The 13,970-nt window shown below is 42.4% G+C and overlaps 1 protein-coding gene across 4 annotated transcripts in view; it reads left to right on the forward strand.

Moving 5' to 3' along the window:
• Window positions 1-13,970, forward strand: part of OSMR (oncostatin M receptor) — a 57,321-nt gene that overhangs the window by 379 nt on the left and 42,972 nt on the right. The gene's annotated exons all lie outside the window — the stretch shown is intronic.

Consider the following 13,970-nt stretch of genomic DNA (forward strand, 5'->3'; position numbering starts at 1 on the left):
ACGGACGGACCTGGGTGGCGTCCGGAAGAATCCGACCCCATTGCCGGCCCTTCCCGGCTGCACGCGGCCCGGAGCTCAGCCGTCTTCTCCCCTGCTTGGCGCCGAGGCCCCGCGTTTGCTTTGGTTCGCGATTCGCTCTGCTCCGAGACGGTGCTTTGAGGGGTCCTCACCCGTGGCGCGCCAGCCTGGTGCGTAACACTGGAATACTAATTTTTCCCAGAGCGCACGCTGCTGGGGACACCACGACGGTTCCTACCCTGCTTTTACGTTCGCCATCCCACCGCCTCTTTCGCAGGTAGTTGGGAGTTAAAATTCCCATTTGACCCACTTTTGCCTCTCTCCCAACACTCCAGAGTGAACTGCTGTCTCCAGCCTCCCCTCACGCTCCCTTAACCCCCACCTGACAGTCATTCCTCTCGCAGTCCGCGATCTCCCTCCACCCGGTCTCTGTTTACACCTGGAAGCGGGAGGCGCTCACGCGCAGGTGGAGCGGGAAATCCCGGGGAGGTGTCTGGGGTAGACGCCAAGCGAATGCAAGGAGCGCCGAGGTGTCTGGCCGGGCGGTGGGAGCCTTGCATTTGTAACTAACCCACCCGTCATCCTTTTATAGACAAACCTTTCCTAGGCAAAAAGCACGGAGGGGTTCAATAACTTGTCCAAGACCGTAGAGCTGGCCGCGGTGGCAATGACGTCGCGAAGCGCGGGGCTTTGCCCCTGACACCGAGAGCCCTTTCTTGACAGTCCTTGGCCCGCTCACGCATCCATCCGTCCTGCCTGCCTGTCCTATGGTGGGAAGCACAGTGCGCCATGCCACTGAGCAGGGACGCCTGGTAACTGACAAGCCTGAAGACTGAACAAGCTTATTCTCCAGCTCGAGAGGCCGATGTAGGCAGAGGATATGATAGAACTGAATGTAGTGTATTTCATTTGAGCTAGAAGGAGGGAAGCTCTGGGTCTTATTCTCAAGTCTAAACTGACTTTGGGACTTGGGTCAGGTTAACTTTATGGCCTCAGCCTCTGTCTCCTCCTCTGCAAAATAATAATGGTTCACACTTACTATGGGACCAGGCACTATTCTAAGTACTGTACATATGCTAGACGATGTAAGCGTCACCAGTGATGTAGGTAGCAGTTTTCTCATTCTGATTTTATCAGTGAGAAAACTGAGACCCAGAGAAGTTAAGTAACTTGTCTGTGGTCACACAGCTAGCGCGTGACAGAGTCAGGATTTGGCTTTGGAATCTGCTTATAACCACTGTGTTGTGCCTCAAACTCTAGGACCCTTTTTAGAGTGTTTCCCACCCCACCCCACCCGTGGTGCTTCATTATTGTCCTGCTTCGTCTCTCTCCTTGGCTGTTTTAAAATGCACTCAGAGACCCTTGAAGCTGAAGGGCCCCAAAGGGTCATAGTGGCCAGGGGTTCCCAAACTTAGCTGTGTCTTAGAATCATTCTTGAAGCTTTTCAAAGCGCTGGCCTCCACCTTCACCTGCCTACTCAGAATCGTCAGGGCATGCTAAGTTTGGCGTCTCCCAGATAGCGTTCAGTATTGTTAGAATGCCTCCAGTGGCAGGGAGCTCACCAGCTAACGTGATTGTTGGACAGAGCTAATTCTCAGCTGTAACTTGCCTCCTTGTGGTACCTGTTCTGTCTCCTGTTGTCTCAGCAAATGTGTCTAAACCTCTAAACCTTCTGTATCAAAGGCCACCTTGAGAGGAAAGGGCTGGTCTTAGGTGTCCAACGGGGACTGGAGCCACACTGGGGAGAACACTTACACACTGGGTCTTTTCCTTCTACCCCGTTCTTTAACCTGAAAGAGCAGAAACATCTACAGGGGTGCAGAGAGGTGTTTCAGAGTCTCTGTTGTTTCTTGTAACCCTTTGTCCTGAAAAAGGAACCAAATCAGGAAAACTATCAGGGTGTTGAAAGAGGAATCGGTGGTGCTGTGATTTGACAAGAGGAAGGTGTGTGTTTTCCTTGTGGGAGGATTTTTGGCTTGGGTGGAAGGAAAACTGAGAGTCATCTTGCTCACTTACAGGAACAGTGAGCCCTGGCTCTCTATTCCCTGGGGGAGGAAGTCCTCCTTGATTGAAAAAAATATATGAAAGGGGGAAATATAAGACAAATAAGATTTTGTGAGAAATACCCCTCCCTCCAAGCAGGCATCCTTGCTCTGTAAAGCACAAGTTTCTTCTCCAGCAGCTGTGTCCTTGCTTTTACAAGGTTGTCTATTTTATTTTTGTGTTTTAAAAATAATGCAAATAATAAGTGAATATATATATGAACTATATGAAATGAAATGCACTCCTACTCCCACACAGAAGAGGGTAAGTTCAGGTTGGTACCTACTATTCCAAGATTTCTTCTTTTCTATACAATTGCATAATATGTATATATGCACTATGTTTTTTTTAAGATTTTTTTTTAAGATATTTTTCTTTTTTTAAAATTGTACAATTATCTATTTATTTATTTTATTTTACTTTATTTTTGGCTTTGTTGGGTCTTCGTTTCTGCACACGGGCTTTCTCTAGTTGTGGCGAGCGGGGGCTACTTTTTGTTGTGGTGCACGGGCTTCTCATTGCGGTGGCTTCTCTTGTTGCAGAGCACAGGCTCTAGGCGCGCAGGCTTCAGTAGTTGTGGTGGGAGGGCTCAGTAGTTGTGGCTTCCGGGCTCTAGAGCTCAGGCTCAGTAGTTGTGGTGCACAGGCTTAGCTAGTCCGTGGCATGTGAGATCTTCCCGGACCAGGGCTTGAACCCGTGTCCCCTGCATTGGCAGGCAGATTCTCAACCACTGTGCCACCAGGGAAGGCCTACACTATGTTTTAATATATGTAAATGAGATCTTACTATCATTGTGCAGCTTATTTTTTCACCCCCAAGTCTTAGAGATCTAACATCTCTGTATGTACCTCTTTTGCAATGGCTACATGTTATTCTAAAGTAATAGTGCTTATTCTTATTTCTTATTATTTTAATTAGAGACATTTATTCATCCTTTCCCTTATTGATGGACATTTGAGTTGTTTAAAATTATTCAGCATTAGCAACAGTGCTTCAGGGAAGATTGTGCATTCATCTTTGTGCTTAAGCCTGAGTATAATATCCTAGGAGAGAGATTTGTGGGTCAAAGTGTTTATCCATTTTTCAACTTGATAGATAAAACCCTTCAAATTGCACCACTGACCCACCCCAGGTACTAATTTAAACTCAGCCCATTTCCCTCATCCTTCCTAAAACCAGGTGTTATCTCTTTTTTTTTAATTTAAATTTTCAAATCTGGTAAATGAGTGAAATCCAATAAGGCATTTTAATTTGCATTTTGCTGATTATTGCTGCAATTTAATATTTCTAAACACAATATTTGTGGATCATGTGTGTCTCCTGTCAATTACCTGTGCGTATCCTTTGCTCACTTTTCTACTGAGTTGCTTTCTCTTATTTCTATTTACTGCCGAAGCTCTACAGGTACTCAGTTTCTTAATCTTTTGTCTGTTGTAGATGATGCAAATATTTCTTCTAGTGTAATGCTCATTTCCAAATTTTTTTTATTATGGTAAAATACATAATATAAAATTTACCATTTTAATCATTTTAAGTATACGGGTCTGTGTCATTAAGTACATTCATATTGTTGTGCAACCATCCCCACCATCCATCTCCAGAACTCTTCATCTTGCAAAACTGAAACTGTACCCATTAGACAATAATTCCACATTCCCCCTCTTCCCAACCCCTGACAGCCATCATTCTACTTTCTGTCTCTATGCATTCAAATACTCCAGGTACCTCATATAAATGGGGGAATCATACAGTCTTTGCCTTTTTGTAACTGGCTTATTTCACTTAGCAAAATGTCCTCAAGGCTCATCCATGCTGTAGCATGTATCAGAATTTCCTTCCTTTTTAAGGCCATTGTTTATGTATACCACATTCTGCTTATCCGTTTATAATGCTTTTATTTATTTATTTTTAAAATAAATTTATTTATTTATATTTTATTTTTGGCTACGTTGGGTCTTCGTTGTGGTGTGCGGGCTTCTCACTGCAGTGGCTTCTCTTGTTGCAGAGCACGGGCTCTAGGCGTGCAGGCTTCAGTAGTTGTGGCGCACGGGCTCAGTAGTTGTGGCACGTGGGCTCAGTAGTTGTGGCTCACGGGCTGTAGAGTGCAGGCTCAGTAGTTGTGGCACACGGGCTTAGTTGCTCCGCGGCATGTGGGATCCTCCCAGACCAGTGATCGAACCCATGTCCCCTGCATTGGCAGGTGGATTCTCAACCACTGTGCCACCAGGAAAGCCCAATGCTTTTATTTTTAACTATCTTTTGCTGCACAGAAGTTTTAAATGTTTGTGTAATCAACTCTGCAATCTCATGCTTTCTGTGCTTTGTCTAGCTTAGAAAGGTCTTTTTCACCTAAAAATTATTTTTAAGTTTTTTTCTAATACTTTTATTATTTTGGTTTTACATTTAGCTCTGTAAAATTTCAGATTTTTGTATAAGGTGGAAGGTAAAATGTAACTTAACTTTTTTCCTAAGTTTTAAGCATTGCTCCAATACTGTTTATATAATCATGCAACTTTTTTCTAACTCATTTGAAATTCTATTTTTACAGTAAAATAAATTCCTGTTTATATAAGGCCCTGTTTCAGGATTCTACCCTATTTCTCTGATCTATTTTTGTCTCTTCTTCTGCCAGTATCACCTGTGTTAAATGCTATAGCTTGATGGTATATTTTTATACCTAGGAGTATATATTTGTGGTTTTTTCCCTCAGAATGTTTTCTGAAAGTGATTCTCATACATTTTCATTTTGTATAAACTTTACAAATAACTTGTCAAGTTTAATAAAATCCTATTGGAATTTTTCTTAAGATTTTCTTGGCTTTCTAATTATCAGTAATTTTTTTATGCCTTAATGTCGATTGTCGTATGCCCTTCACACATGCAGGAAGCAGTGTGATGTGACTGGCGAGTGACTCACATGGCTCAAGCTCTGAATTGACTGTGTCAACCTGGACAAGTTACTTTTAGCCTTTCTTAGCCTTAATTTCCCTATCTTTGTATAGGGATAATAATTGAATCTCCTTTCAGGGGGCTGTTATAAGGATTCTATTAATGAATGCATGTAAATCACTTAGCAAAGCACCTAGCAGAGGGTTAGCACCCAGTACGTGCTAGCTGGGATCATTTTCACATTTCCCTTCCTATCCTGCTGTGGGCACTGCAGTGTGCCTTGTCAGAGCAAGAACTGGTAAGTCTTCTCCTTCATATATCCATAGTGTCCTAGGAGACAAAAATATGTAATAAATATTGAATATAGTAGTGCTTCTCAAACTTCAGTGTGTATCTGCATCACCTGGGGATCTTGTTTAAATGCAGATTTTTATCCCACACTTTGCAAATGTAGTCTCTCACTGATATATATATATATATGTATATATATATATATATATATATTTTTTTTTTTTTTTGCGGTATGTGGGCCTCTCACTGTTATGGCCTCTCCCGTTGCAGAGCACAGGCTCTGGACACGCACGCTCAACGGCCATGGCTCACGGGCCCAGCCGCTCCGCGGCATGTGGGATCTTCCCGGACCGGGGCACGAACCCACGTCCCCTGCATTGGCAGGCGGACTCTCAACCACTGCGCCACCAGGGAAGCCCTCTCACTGATATTTAAAATTATGCTGCTAGTGACAGTATGTCCTTTGGGGATAAATGTGATTGACGTGACTTGTAAATTGCTTTCTTTTAATATTATATGCTAAAGAACTAAATTATATTTAGGCTGTTTCCTTTCTTCCTTCCTCCCTTCCTTCCTTTCTTCTTTTTCTTTTTTCTTCCTTATGAAAAGAGAGTTAGTGAAAGTGCTAAATATAACAGCAAATTCTATTCTTAGATCTGAAATCACTGAGACAGGTAACTACGTGGGTTATTTAAAACTGTTGATTTATGATGAAGACAGCCACATAAAATATATCCAGTCTGAGTATGAAATGTAAGTCAGCTGATAGGAAAGCCCGAATTACAAGTGTCTTAGCAAAGAGAAAGACATAAGGAACACTTGGAAAAACATAAGACTAAATGTAAGATTAAAAAGAACTCTTGGAAAGCATGGCCTGAGGTTCTGCTGTGTGAGAACAGTGTGTGACAGCTCTTGAGAAGAGGTAAGTCAACAGGAGCTACACTCTCGTGTGAGTAAATTTCTCACACATCACATTGTCTCTTAGTCAATTCTCTCTACTCCCAGTCTTCCTAACAGGGGACTTTGAGCAAGTTAATCTCAATCTAGTGTGCCCATCTGTCTGAAGAGGATGGCAGTATGTTTTTCTATCTGGGACATTGGTTACTTTCTGTTTGAAAATGCATTAGTAGAGTGCCTGCATTTTCTCAGGACCTGAGAGATCACATTTTTTTTGTAGGGAAATACATGACACCCTCAGAGACTGATCCAGTACCTAAAAAAGATCAACCTTTCTTCAGGTCTGTTTAACAGCTATGGGCTGATTTGAATCACAAAACACTTTTGACTAGTTTACCCCTGTTGGGATATATGTGTGGAAATAATGGAATTGCCAGTACTTGCACAAGACTGAATGCAATATTTGTAAAACACACATACGCACATATACACACATGCACACACACACACATGCACACACATGTTGTAAAGAACGCTTTATGTTGCAGAATTACATAACTTGAGAGAGATCTATAATTTCTCTCATCCTACTTGCTTCTCTTCCCCCACACCAGCTCTAAATTTATAACTCTTAGTAGTTGGGTGTGTCTTTGGGGGCCAGTTTGGATCCTTCAAGTAGAAGACAGCAAGGCAGAAACAGATGTGCAGGAGATCTTTTGGGAAAGCATTGTGAAGTATAAAGGGAAAAGGGAGCAGGAATAGGCAGAGAGCACCTCCAAACCCACTGCAGGTCTGAGCCCTGTGAAAGGGGATAGGGAAGAAGAAAGATCGGCAAGGAAGAGCTTCCAGCTGCAGTGCAGCTCTGAGAAAGTTCCAGCCAGTGATGGGGAGGCTTTGATCAAAGGTTGTCTATTAGAGGAGCCCCGTGTCGGGTGGAGAAGACTTGGTTTGATATTTGATGGGAGCAGCCAGGGGGGACTGTGGGCTTGGCTGTGAACGTGCAGTGGATCCAAAGGTGTGGCAATGGAGGCTGTCAGGAAGCTATGCAGTAGGTTCCTGCGAAGGGAGCTCTGAGTGGCATAGCTGTACGGTTGCCACACTTCTCTTCTAGAGGTGGTTTTCTGCACACGCTCTTCTGAAACTTGCTTTTTCTTTCAATATTTTTTGGACATTCTTCCATGTCAACACATGATTCTAGCTTATCCTTTTTAACAGCTTGATAATATTCTTTCGTAGAAATGCACCATAATTAAATTTTCTACTTTCTTTGGATGGATATTTAGATTGTTTTAATTTTTTTCCTCAATAAAAACAATGTTACAATGAACAGAGGACAAAATCCCAGAAATAGTATTTCTGCCTCAAAGATAATGCATACTAAAATTTTAATAGATATTGCCAAATTGACCTTGTTAAAGTTGTGCTTTTTGACCATCGGTGAGTAGCAATGCCTACTTTTTCAAACTCTTACCCGTGCTAGGTATTAAGACCTTTTTAAGCTTTGCCAATTGGACACCACACAGACACACACAGAGATATACACAGCTACTGCTTTAATTTGTGTGTATTTAATTATTAGTGATAGTGTCCAGTTTTTCTTTTTTCTCTTTTTGGTTATTGATATTTCTTTCTTTTCTGTGAATTACATAATCATGTCATTTGCCAGTTTTTCTATAGAGTTTCTTGTCTTTTTCTTATTGATTTCTAAGATCTCTCTATATATTAGGGATAGTAACCTTTTGACATAAGTATTGAAACTGTTGTTCCCAGTTTGGTTTTGGACCTATTATATTACCAAAAATTTTCAATATTCATTTGATTGGTATAGCAGTCTTTACCATTTTTTGCTTCTGGTTTCGTATCATGCTTGGACAGATTATACAAATATTCACCTATGTTTTATTCTAGTAATCTTTTTCTTCCATTTTTACTGAGATATAATTGACATACAACACTGTATAAGTTTCAGGTGTACACATAATGATTTAACTTACATACATCATGAAGTGATGATTACGGTAAGTTTAGTGAACATCCATCATCTCATATAAATACATAATTAAAGAAATAGAGAAAATATCTTCCTTGTGATGAAAACTCTTAGGATTTACTCTCTTAATAACTCTCATATGTAACGTACATCACCATTAATTAACTTTATCATGCTGCACATTACATCCCTCATATTTATTTGTCTCAGAACTAGAAGTTTGTACCTTTTGCCTGCCTTCCTCCAATTCCCCCTCCCCCTACTCCCTGCCTCTGGTAGCTACAAATCTGATCTCTTTTTCTAATAGTTTGTTTTTGAAGTGTAATCGACCTACAACATTATGTTAGTTCCTAATACACAACATGGTGATTCAGTATTTCTATACATTTCCAATGATCGCCAGAAGTCTAGTCATCTGTCACCATACAAAGATATTACATAGTTATTGACTATATTCCCCACACTGTACATTTCATACCTGTGACTCATTTATTTTGTAATTGAAAGTTTATATACCTTAATCTCCCTCCCCTATTTCTCTCCTCCCCCCAACCCCGCCCCTCTGGCAACCACCTATTTGTTCTCTCTATCTACAACTTTGTTTCTGTTTAGTTATATTTGTTCATTTATTATAGTTTTTAGATTCCACATTATAGGTGAAATTACGTGGTATTTGTCTTTCTCTCTCTGACTTATTTCACTTATCATAATAACCTTTAGGTCCATTCATGTTGTTGCAAATGCCAAGATTGAATTCTTTTTTATGGCTAAGTAATATTCCATTGTGTACATATGCCACATCTTCTTTATCCATTTATCTTTTGATGGGCACACGGGTTGCTTCCATATCTTGACTATTGTAAATAATGCTGCAATGAACGTAGGGGTGCATACATCTTTTAAAATTAGTGTTTTCATTTGTTTCAGATAAATACCCAGAAGTGGAATTACTGGATCATATGGAGTTCTATTTTTAATTTTTTGAGGAACCTCCAAACTGTTTTCCATAGTGGCTGCACCAATTTACATTCCCATCAACAATGCAAGAGGGTTCCCTTTTCTTCACATCCTTGTCAGCATTTGCTATTTGTTGTATTTTGATGGTAGCCATTCTGACAGGTGTGAGGTGATAACTCACTGTGGTTTTGGTTTGCATTTCCCCGATAATTAGTGATGTTGAGCATCTTTTCATGTGCCTGTTGGCCATCTGTATGTCTTCTTTGGAAAAATGTCTGTTCAGGCCCTCTGACCATTTTTTAATTGGGTTGTTTGTTTTTTTGATGTTGAGTTTTATGAGTTCTCTGTTTATTCTAGTAAAGCTAATGGTCTTGCATTTACATCTTTGTTCATCTGGCTTTTATTTTGTTGAAGGAAATGAAGCAGTAGCAATAATGATCAAATTAACATTAATTGGATTTACTGTGTGTATGTTCTCATAATCTTATTTGATCCTCATGGCAATTCTATGAGGTAGGTTATTTATTCTCATTTTACAGAAAAGAAAATCGAAGCCTAAACGGTTTAAGTAACTTGTCTATAGTCATATAGTTATTAAGTGCCAGGGGGGGATTAGGCCCTAAGTAGTCTTATGTCAGAGCAGCTGTACATAACTGTTACAGCTTCCTTTTCCCATACGTGTCTGGGTTGGTACATTGTTCCAGTACCATTTGGGTGAATAATGTATCTTTTCTCAAATGAAGTATCACCTTTAGCATTTACTAAATGCCTACATATTCTTTGGGTCCAGAATATTTCTTGGATCCAGGTTTTCCAGTTCTTTCTTTGACTTCACATACAACTTAGAGACTCAACTTTACTCCTATCTGGAATCACAGATTCCAAGAATCATTAACTAAACATTGCTGAAAAAAAGAAGATGAGCTGTGAGTCAATTTAGTCTCATAAATCAGGATTGACCTTACAAAACTAGTAGAAACACTTAAGTGGGTAGGTTTAGAGGGCGGGGAAGAAGTGCTTGAACCTTGCGCCTGCCTCCGAGTGATGGATACTTAAGGAGGAAGGGGTGGTGGAATTGGGGTGAAACCTTGTGGGTAATCAATCCTATGCTGTAATGGTGGAGGCCCTTTCAAAGGGGCTCCGAAAGACAAATGGCAGGGCTCTTAAAAAAAAAAAAAGAACAGAACCTGGAGGATGTGGGCATCCTCCATGAAGTGGCATGCAACTCTTTGTACTGCCACATAGAGCTCTTTTGCAAGGTACACACACGGATCCCGTGTCGTACTTGAACATCTTCTTTAAAATAGTATTTGCATATGACATCATTGGGGCATCCAGCCAATTTTGAAGAGTTGGGAAACACACCCATGTTCTTGGGAAGCAAGTGATCGATTAAACTGCTTCCCATGGGGATTATTTGCGGTGGGGAAACTTCTCAGGAATAAATATTTCAGTAATGACAGAACAAGAAGTACTGGTGAAGAGGGGCAGATTTTTCAAAAGCTGTGTTTTCATTTATTACACATGTAGTGGATATTTGAATATCCCTCAAGTGTAGTATTACACATGAGGGATATTCAAAGGCATCTTCTTTTTGCAAAGAGACAAGATTTGAATGAGAAGTTCTACGAAAGGAGTGGGTAATTTTTCTTTCCTTTCCTCCCTTTTTCCTCCAGAGAAGGAATGTCAGTGAAAGACTATGAATTCGGCAACATTTGGCAACAGAAAATGTAGAAGGGCCTGAAAAAGAATCTATTTTAATTAAATAAAATTGAGGGCTTCCCTGGTGGCGCAGTGGTTGAGAGTCCGCCTGCCGATGCGGGGGACACGGGTTCGTGCCCCGGTCCGGGAAGATCCCACATGCCGCGGAGCGGCTGGGCCCGTGAGCCATGGCCGCTGAGCCTGCGTGTCCGGAGCCTGTGCTCCGCAACGGGAGAGGCCATAACAGTGAGAGGCCCGCGTACCGCCAAAATAAATAAATAAATAAATAAATAAATAAATAAATAAATAAATAATAAAATTGAAAGCAAGGAAGAGAGAATGCAAGAAAATTGGTACAAGTTTTTGTTCGTTTACTGGATATTGACTGGGTAGCAACTGCGTTCTGGTACTGTGACAGACGTGGGGAGTAAGATGTAGACCTGTCCTCAAGCAGCTCATAGCCTGGGTAGGAAAAATGGAGATCTGAGAAATAAAAATCAAGAACAGATTTTGTCTGGATTTGTTAATCCCATAATCCTAATAACAGATACAAACTACTATATATAAAATAGATAAGCAACAAGGAATTACTGTGTAGCATAGGGAACTATATTCAATATCTTGTAATAACCTATAATAGAAAATAATCTCTCTCTATATATATACACACATAAACTTACTGTATGCCTGAAACTAACACAATATTGTAAATCAACTGTACTTCTTCTTTTCTTTTTTTCTTTTTGGCCGCACTGTGCACCTTGTGGGAATCTTAGTTTGCCGACCAGGGATTGAACCTGGGTCCCGGCAGTGAGAGTGCTGAGTCCTAACCACTGGACCGCCAGGGAATTCCCTCGACTATACCTCAATTTTAAAACACTGGGGGAAATTTTTTTTAAAAAGAGAGAGAACAGATTTGGGAAAGGACAATGTCATGCGGATGGGGCAGGAAAGTACTTTTCCTTTCTGAATTCTGCCACTTCGTACTTCCCAGACTTCCTTTTCTTACTGGAAAGTGGACGTGGCAATGCTCCTTGCTCATGGTCGTGGAGAGAGAAAGCCTGTTGAATGAATGCGAGAGCTGGGTAGCCTCTCTCGGCTCAGAAGCAGAGCTTCGGAGGAAAAACCAAACCCTGCCTGGTGCACCCTGAGCACCTGTAGGGGAACGTGCCAGCAGCCGCCTGATGCTGAGGGACTCACCAGCCCTCATCCTTGAGGTGATGGGGGAAAGCCTGGCCTCATCTTGGATTTTCATTTTGATCTGCATGAGGGGAAGGGTGTAGAGCACCCCAGAGCTATGTGCTCGGACCTCTTTCTCTTTTCTGTCTGTACGCCCTCTTGGAGATCTTTCAGTCCTGTGGCTTTAAATACTATTTGTATGCACCAAGCATGCCTGGAGTTATACCCCCAGCCACGACCCCTCCCATGGTCCCTCCACATGATGTATCCAGCTAGCTACTTGACATCTCCACTTGGATATCAAGTGAGCATTTCAAATTGAGATGTCGCAGGTTGGGTCCTTGATACAGCCCACTAGATCATTCTTCTGCTTCTCCATGAATGGTGATTCCATTTTCCCAGGGACTCAGGCCAAAATTCTTGGAGCCATCCACGACGTCTCACTTTGTCACCACCCCGCACACCCTGCCAGCTCTATCTTTAAAATCTCTCCCATTTCATCACCGTTCCCATGGCCACTGCCGTGCCCCCCGCCGGGTCTAAGCCAGCATCAGTCTCCCCTGGACTGTGGCCGTGACCTCCACCTGCACTGCCTCATGCTACTCTTGCCCCCTTCAATGTCTTCAATACAGGGTCCTTCCTGTACAACGTAAGGTAGACCGTGTTACTCCCTTGTTTAAAACTACCCAGTGGCTCCCATCTCAGAGTAGAAGCCGACGTCTCTAAAGCGTTTTCCCTGTCTGCTCTGCCTCGCCGCATGCCCTGTGATTGCCCCGGTCGCTCACCTCCTCGCCCGTGCCAACACCCGGCTCCGTGTTGTTCCTTGACTATATGCCCAGCGCTCTGCCACCTCAGGATCTCTGCACAGGTCACCTCCAGGCTTTTCACTCTGTTACCGGGGGTCTCACAGGGAAATAGCTGATGCACTCAGCGTCCGATAACTCGAGGAGGATTGACGTAGGAGGCGTGGAGGGGAACCACGTGGGCTGTGTAGCAGTCACCTGGGGCTTGGAAGAAGCTGGCCCAGAGCCCTTGGTGTCTGTGTTTTTCCAGCAGCATCAGACTCTGTGCCTACAGGAAATCTATTCATAGGGCTTTTCCCAAAGTGGGTTCCACAGGGGTCTCTGGGAGGTTCTCCCATCTGCTGACTCTTATTCTGCAGGTTTTGATGAACTGTTTTGATTTTAGGATTTCAGACAAGGCTAGGACTCGTAGTCCTTCTGCAAAAGGTCCTGAGGTGGTCTGGAGCCTGAAGTGTCGGGATGGTGGCTGCCCGGTCACAACACTGGAAATAAGCACTTTGCTCTGGGCAGGCAGTGACCACTGGGTCATGGCTACCACCTGTCCAGCATGTGTAAAACCACGCCCATCAGAACTGATGAAAGGAGAACCAGGAAATCTAAGTGGCTGCTGGAATGAAGGTCCTCAGCTTCACAACCTGCCGTGTGTGAGATGGTGGGAAAGGGCAGGGCTTCAGACAGGATTGTCCTGGTGTTTCTCAAAGACTGTCCTGAGATACTCAGACCTTAGAAGTACATCCCTTGTAAATACTCTTATCTTTCAGTTTTGTTATATGACAACTTGTATTCTTTAGTTTCTGGTTACCTTTAATTGGTAGGCGGCCTCTAACTTCTAGTTTTAAGTTTCTCTGCCCCGTGACTTGTTTAATTTTTGTGACATGTAAAATATTTGATTTACTAAAACTCCGCCTTTTTACAAACATCTTAAATAGCCCTTTCGTGCAGAGGACACGAGGCAGCGTGCATCTCACCCCCGGAATCACCTGCTTTTTTTTTTTTTAATTGGGGTATAGTTGTTTTACAATGTTGTGTTAGTTTCTACTATACAGCGAAGTGAATCAGCCATATGTACACATATATCCCCTCTTTTTTGGATTTCCTGGAATCACCTGCTTTTGAATTGCAGGGATGAGCTCTCCTCATGGTGGTGGCTCCTGTGTTCCTTGGGTGACGTAAGTGCCAGGAGGATGGGACCCTGTGCCGTA

Source organism: Pseudorca crassidens, chromosome 3 (genome assembly GCF_039906515.1).
Source record: "Pseudorca crassidens isolate mPseCra1 chromosome 3, mPseCra1.hap1, whole genome shotgun sequence".
In the NCBI taxonomy this organism is placed as follows: domain Eukaryota; kingdom Metazoa; phylum Chordata; class Mammalia; order Artiodactyla; family Delphinidae; genus Pseudorca; species Pseudorca crassidens.